Source organism: Episyrphus balteatus, chromosome 3 (assembly GCF_945859705.1).
Source record: "Episyrphus balteatus chromosome 3, idEpiBalt1.1, whole genome shotgun sequence".
Taxonomy (NCBI): Eukaryota; Metazoa; Arthropoda; class Insecta; order Diptera; family Syrphidae; genus Episyrphus; species Episyrphus balteatus.
In genome coordinates, this window is record NC_079136.1 from 57,540,631 (window position 1) to 57,553,571 (window position 12,941).

Below are 12,941 nucleotides of genomic sequence, written 5' to 3' on the forward strand. Positions count from 1 at the left end.
ATAGAAAAAAAAATCGCCTCAAATGAAGCAGAATTCGAATTTTTTTTAATCCTTCTTTTTTGAGAGATTTACACGGATTTTCACACACACTTCGAACATTTGACATTTCTCAAACGTCAAGCTGAAAGTTTTCTTCGTGTTGTTTGTTTATTTGAGAACACCAACTTGAAATAAAGAGAAAATTTTAATTGAATATCGTATTTTTATTGCGGAAAAATATGAAATAAATAAAAAAAAAAAACAATGTGCGATCAAAATATATTTTTTCCTGGCATAGTTCTTGTGAAAAAGTCAAATTACTGTGACTTTTCTTCTCGTAATTATCGTCAGAAAAATTTTTCTCTGTAAAACCACAGCATACGGCCAAAATAATAACCTTCTACTTCATCTTCACTCAGATCTTAATAATAACTGCAATTTTCCTTTGATTCTGATTAAAATAAATCTATATTATCGAAGAAAATAAACAAAATTATTGATCAAAGGAATCTCAGGTTTTATTTTGCAGAAATTGTTTTGGTTTCAACTTGACGTTTGTGTTGTGTAAAAATTGTTGTCAAATGACACACATACAATCGCAAAAAGAATTCGGTCTGTTTTCATGTTCCTTTTTAACACAAAAAATTCGATTTTTTTGAGGCGATTCAAAAAATTGAAAGGAATTCGACATAAGTCAAAAAAATAAAATGCACGACTGGGGCCGCACGTACTTGCTCTTGCAGTTCAAAGCACTTTTATGTTAGCTTACTTGTAGGTTTAGAGCTGCCTCTATATACATTTTTAAGAAATTTGGTTGATGTAGGGGAAGAGCCGGCATGGAATCCAATTGTTAGGTAAATAAAATTTTTTTTTATTTGACTTGACTTTTTTGAGAATAACTAAAAACGCAGTTTTACAGCAATTACTTTAAATATTACGTATGCAAAATTTTATCAAAATCCTTAGAGCCATTTTTGAGAAAATTGCAATAACTCCATAATGATGTACGGGAAGAGCCGACATCCGCGATTTAAAAAAATATAAAGACCATATTTCCACTATCCGTATTTTTTGAGAAAAACTAAAAACGCAGTTATGTTAAAACTATATACAGCATTACGTGTACTAAATTTAATCCAAATCGTTAGAGCCGTTTTCGAGAAAATTGCAATAACTCGAAAATTTTGTATGGGAGGTATACGTTCTAAGCGAGATATTAAAAAACAAAAAAAAAACAACCTTGGAAATTACGAAAAAAACATCCATACCAAATTTAAAGAAAATCCGTCCACTCGTTTAGGCTGTAGCTACTTGTACAGATGGACGCACGGACGCACGGACGCACCGACGCACCGACGCACAGACCGACGGACGTCATGACGAAACCTACTTTTTTGGGCTTCTCCATCATCGTAATGTTAGTTTTGATTAAAACCTCGAATTTTTTTTTACACGAAACCAATACTTGCCCTATTGAGCAAGTAAAAATACAGACGAATTGAATACCTCCTCCTTTTTGGAAGTCGGTAAAAATGTGTTGTTTCCACATACATAACTTGAAAAAAAAAATAAAAAAAAATAATCGCCCGAGCAGGGACTTGAACCCTGGACCGTTGGATTAAAAGTCCAACGCTCTACCAACTGAGCTACCCGGGCCAGTTGAATATGCTGTGTCCAACATTTTATTCGAATATGAAAGGTTTCTTTTTATTTCACCACTTTGTGTAAATATCGAATTTCAATGCACAATATTCTAAAAATAGATATAAGGTAGGTAGGTACATTTATTTAATCCAATTCATCTCTTAACATTAATTGAACTATAAAACTATACCTATTTGATTTCGAACAAAAAACATTTTGCTCTAAAATATAGTTTGCACCTTTTCCTTTGGTTAATTCTAAATTGAAATATCAAACCTTTTCATCCAAAAATGAAAATGTTTATATTCACCTTGATTTCTAACAAATGAGATAAAACAACAACACAAGTACACTTGCAACAAAAATTTTTGTAGCAGAAAAATTATATATATAGAGAAAAATTGCAATTTGTGTTTTCTTTACCTTGATAAAACTGCAAAGGAATTTAGCTAATCTGAATGTAAATATCTACCTACTTGTTCGTAGGTATAATATGTATAATCATGAAAAAAACGACTTCTATTGATCGAAACTTGAATTTATGGTTTTCTTATGGATTATATAGTCAAAACACTACGAAATTGAAATGGGATCAGGCAGACCGGGCTGCAAAATTAGTTCACCCAATCCCAAGTTATGACTATGTATGACTATATATGTATGTAAAAGAAAACCTATAAAAATTATAAATTTATTTATGTGTTTATTTAATTGAACGAAAAATTCTCGAAAGATTTCTTGCTTCGTTTGTTCAATACAATTTTTTTTCCTGTTGATCTAGGGATTTAGGTAGGTACTCCAGAACAAAAAAAAAAATCTTTCAAAGAATCATATGTTAAAAAAAATTCTCGCTTATATGTATAGATATCTTAATCTATGATATTAGCTTATTAAAAAAAAATTCTTAAAATTCCTATTTTTACCAATTTTAAGCAAAATAAATTTTTTCAGTCATGACTGTATTTTAAGAAATGGCTATAGAAATCGAATACATAAACCGTTGCATTTGAATTTGAATGTGGTTCGAGTATTTGATAAAGATTTATCTACTATTTTCGTACTGTACATGTACATACAGTGACGTACAGAAAAAATATCTTTTAGTTGCATAATTCAAGAACAGCAGTTATTCAAAGGCAATTATTTACTTAAACAATTGGGTATTTTGACGTGATAACGTCTTATAAATCGATGAACCATGGCACGCACTTTCGCAGTGCGGCAAAAAATTTAAATTAAAAATAAACTATTAGAGATACAAAAATCTTCTATAGCTTATTTGAAAGGTAATAACCTAAAATTCCGTCATTTAATAGGGTAAACAGGGGTAAAACGGAAAGATGCTATTTGGGCCAAAAACTAAACGCAAAGTCGTAAAGAATTGATTTTTTTGCTATAGATAGATGAGACTAATTTAAGAATAACTGCATTTAAGAAAAAAATTTGAAACTAAGCTATAACGTTTTGTTTGAACGTTGTATACGTGTCACAGTGGGTACCCTTCCATACAAAGTGCGGTCAAAAATATAATGACCATTTTTTTTTTATGAAACGCCTGTATTATCATTTTATATGATTTATTATTGCAATAAAATTCATCAAGTCAGTTTTTAAAATTTTTCGTTATTTTGAAGAAAAATAAAAAAAGTTAAAAAATTTTTTTTTTTTTATTAAAAAAAAAATTGTTAATGCCGGAAATGGAACCTCACTGTCAGTCGAGCACCTTACCCCTACCATCTAGTTCAGTCTTTTATAAAAATAATAGTGCAAAAGGATTTTTTTTAGTTTTACGTTTACGAAAAGTGGAAAAAAGGGGAAAAAACAGCGTTATTATTTCGAAAGGTAGGACAATATTCTTCATTTGAGAACTAAAGTTGTAGAGGGCACTCGAAGGCAAACCAACTAAATCTCCAATTTAATGAAAACTAAGCTAAATAAAAATCATTAAAATTGCTTCGCTAGCGAGCCCCATTACAATTAGCCTTAATGTTATTTAACAATATAATTTATGTTTTTAGGAAGTATTAACCTTCTCGTTTAATATCCATAACAATTTAATACTGTTCACAATTTTTTAACACCCGCTTTCACTATCGCAAATTCACACCTTATAACTGCAGCGATAAGAAAACTGTACCTTTTTTTATATACCGACTTTGAATGGCTATTAAGAATAGAAAAAAGGGGTAACCGTCAAACTTTTTTTGATTTTGGTTCGATGGGAGATTGTAGAACGTTGTTTAATCATTGGATTTAAAAAAAAACTGACATTTACTTTCTTTATTTTTGACCTATGGCGGTACCCACTGTGCGTGTTGGGGCTATGACAAAATGATGATTTTGGGTAAAGGAAATTTTTTTTGACAATTCTAAAGATGCCAGGTGAAAGATGAGGGAAAAAAAATTATGTGTTTGATACGAATTTTTTTGCGTTTTGGATTATGAATTTTTGAAAAACACCTTGTTTTTTAGGGGTATTTTTGGGTAATTTTTGATTTTTAGCTTTTTTTTGGAGCGTTCAAAAAACTCAAACTTATAGGACATGTTTTTTGGCTTTATGCATACATGTGCAAAAAATTGAAATCGTTTAGTGAGTTTTGACAGAATAATGGAAGAATCAAGTTTAAAAAAAAAAAACACTTTTTTGACCGTTTTCAACCGATTTTTATCTTTTTTTCTTTAATAGATACAGGAATAAAGTAGGTACATGGAGTAATGATAGACCATGACTACGACTTTATGTGTGCGAAGCTTCAATCATTTTCGTAAACACAATTTTGAGATAACGGTAAAATAAAATTTTATAATTCAACAGGTTATAACTTTTGACCAAGAGCAGAAAGAAATTTTATTAAACTTTATGAGCATCCTGATACAATTACCTTTCATTTGGTATACCACACATAACGGTAGACTAACTACAAGCTACACAATGTTAAATCAAGAAACTTGCGAAAAACCTCAAAACGGGATCGGGTCAAAATTCTGGCTTCAAAATTCTGCTTTTCAAAATTCTGCTTTTTCACCGAAAATTCTGTTTTTCAAAATTCTGCTTTTTTTCTATTCTGTTTTTCAAAATTCTGCTTTTTAAAATTCTGCTTTTCAAAATTCTGCCAGCATTTATTTGAACAAAAAAATTCTGCTAATTCTGTTTTTTTTTTTTATAGCATATGCGCTGGCTAAAGAAAAATACACCTCATTAATGTAATTCAACATTGGTACTTTCCAAAATTTTTTTATTTAAGTGTCGAAAATATTTTTTGAAATGCATATACTGACTTTCTTTCAAATAAAATATGTATACTAATTGGAACCGATGTTGTATATTCATTTTCTTATTCAAATTTTTGAATATTCATCTTTATTTGATAAATTAATAAATTTTTAGTTATTTTCGGAAATGTTTAATATTAAAAACCTTTTCTTAATATAAATTTAAATTTATTCATTTAAATTTAATTAAATTAAATTAAATTTATTCATTTATAAAACAAAAATTGATTCGAATTTAAAAAATGACAAATTATGTAGGTAAGTAATCAAATAAGCAGATAATTTTTCAAAAAAATGATTTTACAGAATTCTGCAAAAAATTAAAAAAGGGTTTGGAAAATGTTAAAAAGCGCGCGCTTTTTAACATTTTCCAAACACTTTTTTAATTTTTTGCAGAATTTTGAAAAGCAGAATTATGAAAAGCAGAATTTTGAAAAACAGAATTTTGAAAAGCAGAATTTTGAAAGCAGAATTTTGTAAAGCAGAATTTTGAAAGCAGAATTTTGACAAAAGAATTTTGACCCCGGCAGAATTTTGACCCCAACCCCCTCAAAACACCAGTGGAGATCTGTTGCCCCCCGAACAGCCACCAGTGTGGGAAGTACCGTAATTTTAGTCTGGAAATTCGACATGGTTGACTTTAAGAAATTCTTACTTCTCTTGTAGGCATCTTTGAAATGAGATTGATACGTTATTTGAAAGGTGAAATAATAAGCTTTCACATGGTATATATTTTTAATAGGTTGTCAAACAAAAAAATTGATTCCATAGCCTGAGAACATAAAAATAAATGTTTTTTTTTGCTTTTTTTAATGAAATTTGATCGAGTTCAAAAAATTCTACCTCTTTTTGTAGATGTCTCATAGACCTGGTAGATATATATATTTTGAGCTAAGATAATAAGCTTTCAGATGGTATTATAGGTTGTTAGGGAAAAAAATGGAATTAATGACGGGAGAAGATAAAAATTCATGTTTTCTTTGCTTTTTTTTGATGAAAATGATTGTTTTCAATAAATTAATTTTATACTTTTTGCGCATTGTAAAAATTTAAAAATGGTTTTATTCTTAAGAAGAAATACTTGGCTTTTAAATTGAATAATTTTTTTTGTAAGCTTTTAAAGTAAAAAAATTATAATAATGAGAAAATAAAAAAGGTATTTTTTTTTAGCTTTTTCTTGTAAATTATGATTGTTTGAAAAAAGTAAACTCTTCAATTGACTCATTTTAAAGAAAAGCACACAACCTGTTTTCTGACGACGTTATCACGCAAAATCATCGTCCGTAAACCGGCTTTACAGACAACCTCTTTTTATTAATTACTCATGTTAATTAGCAACAAAAGTCAGATTTTGCTTTGGGAGTTTGCATATGAGTACATGAAGAATATCAATTAGAAAATTCTAATTATGGATTATTAGGATCGAACAAACAATTTCTTAAGAAGTTAGTACTAATACATTTTATTATTTATGTTTTAATTTAGATGAAGAAATATTAAAAAAATTAAAAGAACAATTGAACTCAAAACGACTGAGATGATATCTAATAGGTTATTTTAGGCCTGTAATGTTATCATTTATCAATATGTATGCATTAAGGATGTTGCAAATATTCGCATCCGCATGCGCAAATGCGGAACACCCGCATCCGCCTCCGCATCCGCAATAATCAATGCGGATTTCCATGCGGATGCGGATGCAAGGAAGTTTTAGCTTTTTCTTGTAAATTATGATTGTTTGAAAAAAGTAAACTCTTCAATTGACTCATTTTAAAGAAAAGCACACAACCTGTTTTCTGACGACGTTATCACGCAAAATCATCGTCCGTAAACCGGCTTTACAGACAACCTCTTTTTATTAATTACTCATGTTAATTAGCAACAAAAGTCAGATTTTGCTTTGGGAGTTTGCATATGAGTACATGAAGAATATCAATTAGAAAATTCTAATTATGGATTATTAGGATCGAACAAACAATTTCTTAAGAAGTTAGTACTAATACATTTTATTATTTATGTTTTAATTTAGATGAAGAAATATTAAAAAAATTAAAAGAACAATTGAACTCAAAACGACTGAGATGATATCTAATAGGTTATTTTAGGCCTGTAATGTTATCATTTATCAATATGTATGCATTAAGGATGTTGCAAATATTCGCATCCGCATGCGCAAATGCGGAACACCCGCATCCGCCTCCGCATCCGCAATAATCAATGCGGATTTCCATGCGGATGCGGATGCAAGGAAGTTGTGACAAGAAAGAAATTGGGCGGAGCCGGCGAATTGGCGCGTACCAATGGGATTCACACCGAGTAATGGTCTGCGAACTGCGACTGATTTTTTTTAGGCAAAACACAGAAAAAATGCAAAGAAATAATTTTTTATAGCCCATTTTCACTAGAGCCCAAATTAGATAATATCGCAAATTATCTCATTTCGAATTTTAAATTGCAGGTATAGGAAATTTTCAGAATTTGGAATTCGAACTGACCTAATTTGTGAAATTATCAAATTTGGGGTGAAAACAGACTATTAATAGAGATCTTTCTTTCCAGACAAAAATAGGGCCAGTGCCAGTAGAATCTTTAACGATAATTTCTACCCACTACAAAAGGCAGTTTTCCTAGGGAACAACTATTTAGTAGCGGGGGCTTAATTAACCAACCTCTGTGTAACGGACTTGATGCAGAAAAGGTGGCAGTATTACTTTTTATTAAGTCTAATGCACCTCTTTTTAATTTCTCTCACTAAACACAAGTAATAAAAATGTAATCTATAACTGTATCATTATTTTAATCCATTTATATTAATTTTTCATATTTTTCTTAAACATCCGCATCCGCATCTGCAGATAGAGCTTTCAAAAATCCGAACCCGCATCTGCATCCGTGGATATGAAAAAATCCACATCCGCAACATCAGTAGTATGCATATCGAACATAATAAGACAAAAAAAAAAAAAACCGCCCGAGCAGGGACTTGAACCCTGGACCGTTGGATTAAAAGTCCAACGCTCTACCAACTGAGCTACCCGGGCAACTGGTGGATTGTGTGTCAAATGTATGTTTTAACATTTTTTATTTCACCACATTGTTTAATTCATTTGTTGAAGTTTAAAAACAAATTAGAAGAAAGAATACTAAAAATACATACGGGTACTACCAAAACTTCTTTTTATTGGATTAATTTCAGAGTGGATAGAATTTGTAATAATGAGTTGGCTTAGCAATGTAACGAGTCTACTCTAAAATGGTTCAAAATAAATAAATAAAAGAAAACTAGGTAGGTATGCATAAATGCATACTGCCTATGAAGAAGCTTGTATTTAAATTATTTATATTGATTCATTCGAACAAGACGATGATGAGATGAGTCATTGAACGACTCAAAAAACAATTTGTTCTTTGCGCCAGAATAATAATTACACTGGTCAACAAAATTAAACTTTTTTTTTGTTACAGAAACCAAGGTATACTTTTCTATAGGATTTTGGTGTGCTGAGCTCGAATCCGAAGTCAAAAAAATTCTATTACATCAAGTTTTTGAGATAATCCCGTTATAAAATCGAAAATGCCGCCTTTTACCAGTTTTCGAGATTATTTCTTAGCTTTTGGTTATTCGTTTTAAATAAATTTGTAACGGTTTCTAATAAGACTAAATCTTGTCTTTCTCAATCCGTTTAAATCTTTTAAATATCTCTTTTCTTCTTTGAGAAATCTGAAATTGAAATCTACGTGTTTGGTATATCTCATGTTTATTTGCTTTTAATAGCGAATCTCGAAATGTTCTTTGCCAATTGCTTTCAAATTTTGACACAACGTTTCATTTACATTCCAGTAAGTTCTTATCTTGTTTTTAACAAGAAAAAAATTATATTTTTCTCACTAGTAATTATTTAGAATAACTATCTGACACGGTCACGCTTTGATGTATCTCACCGCGATTCACCACCTTCGCAAATATAAAAACTTTCAAGATTCTAACTGGAACGTTGTGTCAAAATTTGAAAGCGATTGGCAAAGAACTTTTCGAGATTCGCTATTAAAAGTAAATAAACATGAGATATACCAAACACGTTGATTTCAATTTCAGATTTCTCAAAGAAGAAAAGAGATTTTTAAAAGATTTAAACGGATTTAGAAAGACAAGATTTAATTCTATTAGAAACCGTTACAAATTTATTTAAAACAAATAACCAAAAGCTAAGAAATAATCTCGAAAATTGGTAAAAAGCGGCATTTTCGATTTTCTAACAGGATTATCTCAAAAACGTGATGTGATAGAATTGTTCTGACTTCGGATTCGAGCTTAGCACCCAAAAAACCTATAGAAAAGTATATCTTGGTGTCTGTAACAAAAACCTTGTTGGCCAGTGTTATCTGGATGGACATTTAACTTCTTATCTACTATGAATTTTTGTTTAACTTTTGCACTTCAATTTTGTTTGTGATTGTTTTAACATATTATGTAGATATCAATTTCTCTTTAAAAATTAAGGAAGGTACCTAGGTACCTTCTTTTGCAAACTTTCTATAGATTTTTTTACTTGCTCGGGGTAGTAGCAGTGGCGTATCCAGAAAAAAATTTGGAGGGGGCTGGAAAATTTTTTCCATTTTTTTTACCGACTTCCAAAAAGGAGGAGGTATTCAATTCGTCTTTTTACCTCATAACTTTGGATTGGGTGAACCAATTTTGATAGGTAATTCTTTTTGTATTGGAAAGCTGGGGGCTGCAATGTGGTCCCATTTCAACTTCGTTCAGTTCTGGCCATAGAAACTATTAGAAAAACCATAAAACCCAGTTTTGATCCATGGAAGTCGGTTTTGTTTTTTGATAAAAATGGTAATTTTTATTCATCTTTTATCGACAAAACAATAAAAATGGGCACGTTCAGGAAATATTAGGGACTAGATATTTAGGCAACGTCATTTTATGAACGGAAATTTGAGTAAATTGACTAAATTAGTTTGGATGTGATGCTATTGTCAAATTTCGAAATTTATTTAAGAATTTTACCGGTCGCATGGGTAAAACACCAAATTTCACCTAACTGTAATGAATAAATAAAATTAATTATAACCGATAATGCACTTTTTAGTTGTTTTTCACACAAATAAATTTAATTTTGCTAAATTAATTCTTTAACTAAAAACAATCTGCTGTCATGTTGACACAAAAAACTTTCCTAAATTGTTAGGGAAAATTTTCTTGCCTAACTTTCCAGTCAGCTTTCCAATAAATTTACCTAAATTGGAAGGATTTTTTTTTGGCAGCTGACCAATCAGAGACGGAGAAATTACCTAAATATTTAGTCCCTAACGTTTCTGAACCTGCCCGATATAAGTTTTGATAATATTTTGTCAAAAAATTGCAGATTCATTGAAAAAGGCATCAAATTCACGAACAGAAACAAAGTGAATTGAATTCGATAAAAAAAAATGAGTGAGAAAATACAGAACACCTAATTTCACTTTCGGCAAGTGAATGCAGGACGTGAAAGTCTCAAAAACTAATTTTCATTCTTATTGATGTTTAATGTTGACCACTAAGATTTTGAGATATAAAAAAAATTTGTTTCCAATATCTTTGAGAAAAAGATTATTTTTGAAAAAAATTAAATATAGATAAGGTACTCAAGACAATAAAATACGGCTTTATTCCATAAGAAGCTTCAAAAAATTTAACATTAATGTAATTCGACTTCAAAATACCAAAAAAATAATTTGAAGCATTCTGAATTGGACTAAAATCCTAAAAAAAAATGATCTCAACCCTCAACGGCAACTAAGGCACTTACGCAAACAAACACAAACAACCATTTCAGAACTTGGAGGGGGCTCGATCATTCAAGATTCAGTTAATCGTGTAGATTATGATGAATTCAGTTAAATAATAACATGATTTTGGAGGCTTGAGCCCCCTGAGCCCCCCCCCCCCCCTCAATACGCCACTGGCTAGTAGGTAGGTAGGTACCTATGGATTTCGTGTCACAAAAACATTCATCATTACGATGATGGAGAAATCCAAATAATCATTTTTATGTAAAAAAAAAACATCTTTTATGGATCGAAACTTACCTAAGTACCTATGTATATTAGGGCGTTCCTTAATTAGGTTTTTTTTTTTTTCAAGAATCAAGTTCGTAAGTGGAAAAACTGTTTCTAAATAGTATCTAAAAAAATCCTCTTATTTTTTCAGATTTTTATTTTGACACAAGATGGCGCCGCAAGAGGGTTAAAGTTTTTTTCTCATTTGAAATAGGTAGGTATGTGTTGACTTATGAGACCATTTTTTTAGATATAGCCTTAAATAGATATAGCCTTAGCATCCATTGACTAAAGCCCTGGTCTTAGAAAAATGGTTTATACCTTTTTGAAAACGTTGTTTAATGTAGACAAGATCCTCATCAAAAAAATTTGATTTAAGGCTATAGGTATCTAAAAAAATGGCCTCATAATTCAACACACACCTATTTCAAATGAGAAAAAACTTTAACCCTCTTGGGCGCCATCTAGTGTCAAAATAAAAATCTGAAAAAATTAGAGGATTTTTTTATTATAAGATACTATTTAGAAACAGTTTTTCCACTTAGGACCTTGATTTAAAAATAACGAACGCCCTAATGTATATGTGTCACGGTTTTCTCATGGATGGCATGGTCAGAGCTTTAACACTCTGGAAGCACTAGTTTCATCATCAAAATCATGTCGGTTGAGTTAAAGAAGGATTTAATTTCTTATTATTTTTTTTAATTTAGATTCAAATTTTACGAACGGCTAAACTGTGAGCAGTGAGGTCTTCACAGTTTTGAAATTTTTGCGAATCGTTTTATTAATTCCAGAGTTATGGCCAATTGTTAATAATACAAAAAAAAAAAAAACAGAGAGAGTTATAAGCAATTGAAACTAAAATCAATAATGTACGTAGGAAGAAAATTACTGTTGCCAAGTAGGGATTTTTCGAAATTTCACAAGAACTGCATTAAATCGAAAACCGTAAGGATTTGGGATGAACAAGAAGTTACCAAATTCTGAGAGCCCTTAAGTTGGCCTATCAGCATATTTCGTTTGATCCATTACTTTTGGGACACCCTCTATAACTCGGAATGAACATTTCATTTACAATGAGAACCAAGAACCAAAATTGTCCATCTCAAAATATAGATTTAGTTTCGAGTTTATCATCATCATCTACATAGAATATTTTAGTTGCAAGAAATAAAAAATATTGCCGCCCGAGCAGGGACTTGAACCCTGGACCGTTGGATTAAAAGTCCAACGCTCTACCAACTGAGCTACCCGGGCACTTGCTAAATGCTGATTCAAATGAGAGTTTTGTCAGCACCAAATATGTATGATGTTGACAAAATTGGCAAATAAAAATATTTATACATACAATGCTCTTAATGATTATGATTTATGAATTATTATGATTACAAAATAACCTACGTTCCAAGAACAATAATATACAGGAAGCATGAAGCTCTCAAGTAAAATTTATTAGAAATTAGGTCTCTTCATGTGCTATAAAAATGATTTTGTTTACATCAGATTTAAAATATTTATTGATAGCGAAAGCGTTATAAAATAATAAAAATAATATTTGGGCTAGTAATAACATATGATTATAATGAACAATTTAGATAAGCAAAGACTGGTGAATTCGTGGTCCATGAAAAGAGCGATTAATGATGAATATTTCATATTCATTCAAGTTTAACATTTAGTGAGTCTAACTGGATGTTTGACTTTTGAGAAAGGTAAATTCCGATTTTGTAAGTGTAGCATCGTTATTTTTTTTTTTTTTTTTTTTTGAAAATATCCCTGCTACTTAATAGGACTAGGTATCTAGACCCCTCTCTCCTTGCATTTTAAACTTGCGAACTTGCCATAAAGCTACTACATACATACATATTATGCAGCATAAGAATTCGTAAGAAATTGAATTCTAGATAAAAATCAAACATTACCTGCATTGCGATGATAGAGAATGCGAAAAATATGGGTCTCGCAATTATACATAGGTATCTGTTGAACGGTCA

The 12,941-nt window shown here is 30.6% G+C and overlaps 3 non-coding genes across 3 annotated transcripts; all 3 read right to left on the bottom strand.

Moving 5' to 3' along the window:
- Nucleotides 1-1,562: 1,562 nt before the first annotated feature.
- Nucleotides 1,563-1,635, bottom strand: Trnak-uuu (transfer RNA lysine (anticodon UUU)). The gene has a single exon. It is a non-coding gene; the product is annotated as a tRNA-Lys (tRNA).
- A 6,229-nt stretch (nt 1,636-7,864) lies between these two features.
- On the bottom strand, nt 7,865-7,937 carry Trnak-uuu (transfer RNA lysine (anticodon UUU)). The gene has a single exon. It is a non-coding gene; the product is annotated as a tRNA-Lys (tRNA).
- Nucleotides 7,938-12,131: 4,194 nt separating this feature from the next.
- On the bottom strand, nt 12,132-12,204 carry Trnak-uuu (transfer RNA lysine (anticodon UUU)). The gene has a single exon. It is a non-coding gene; the product is annotated as a tRNA-Lys (tRNA).
- Nucleotides 12,205-12,941: the final 737 nt, after the last annotated feature.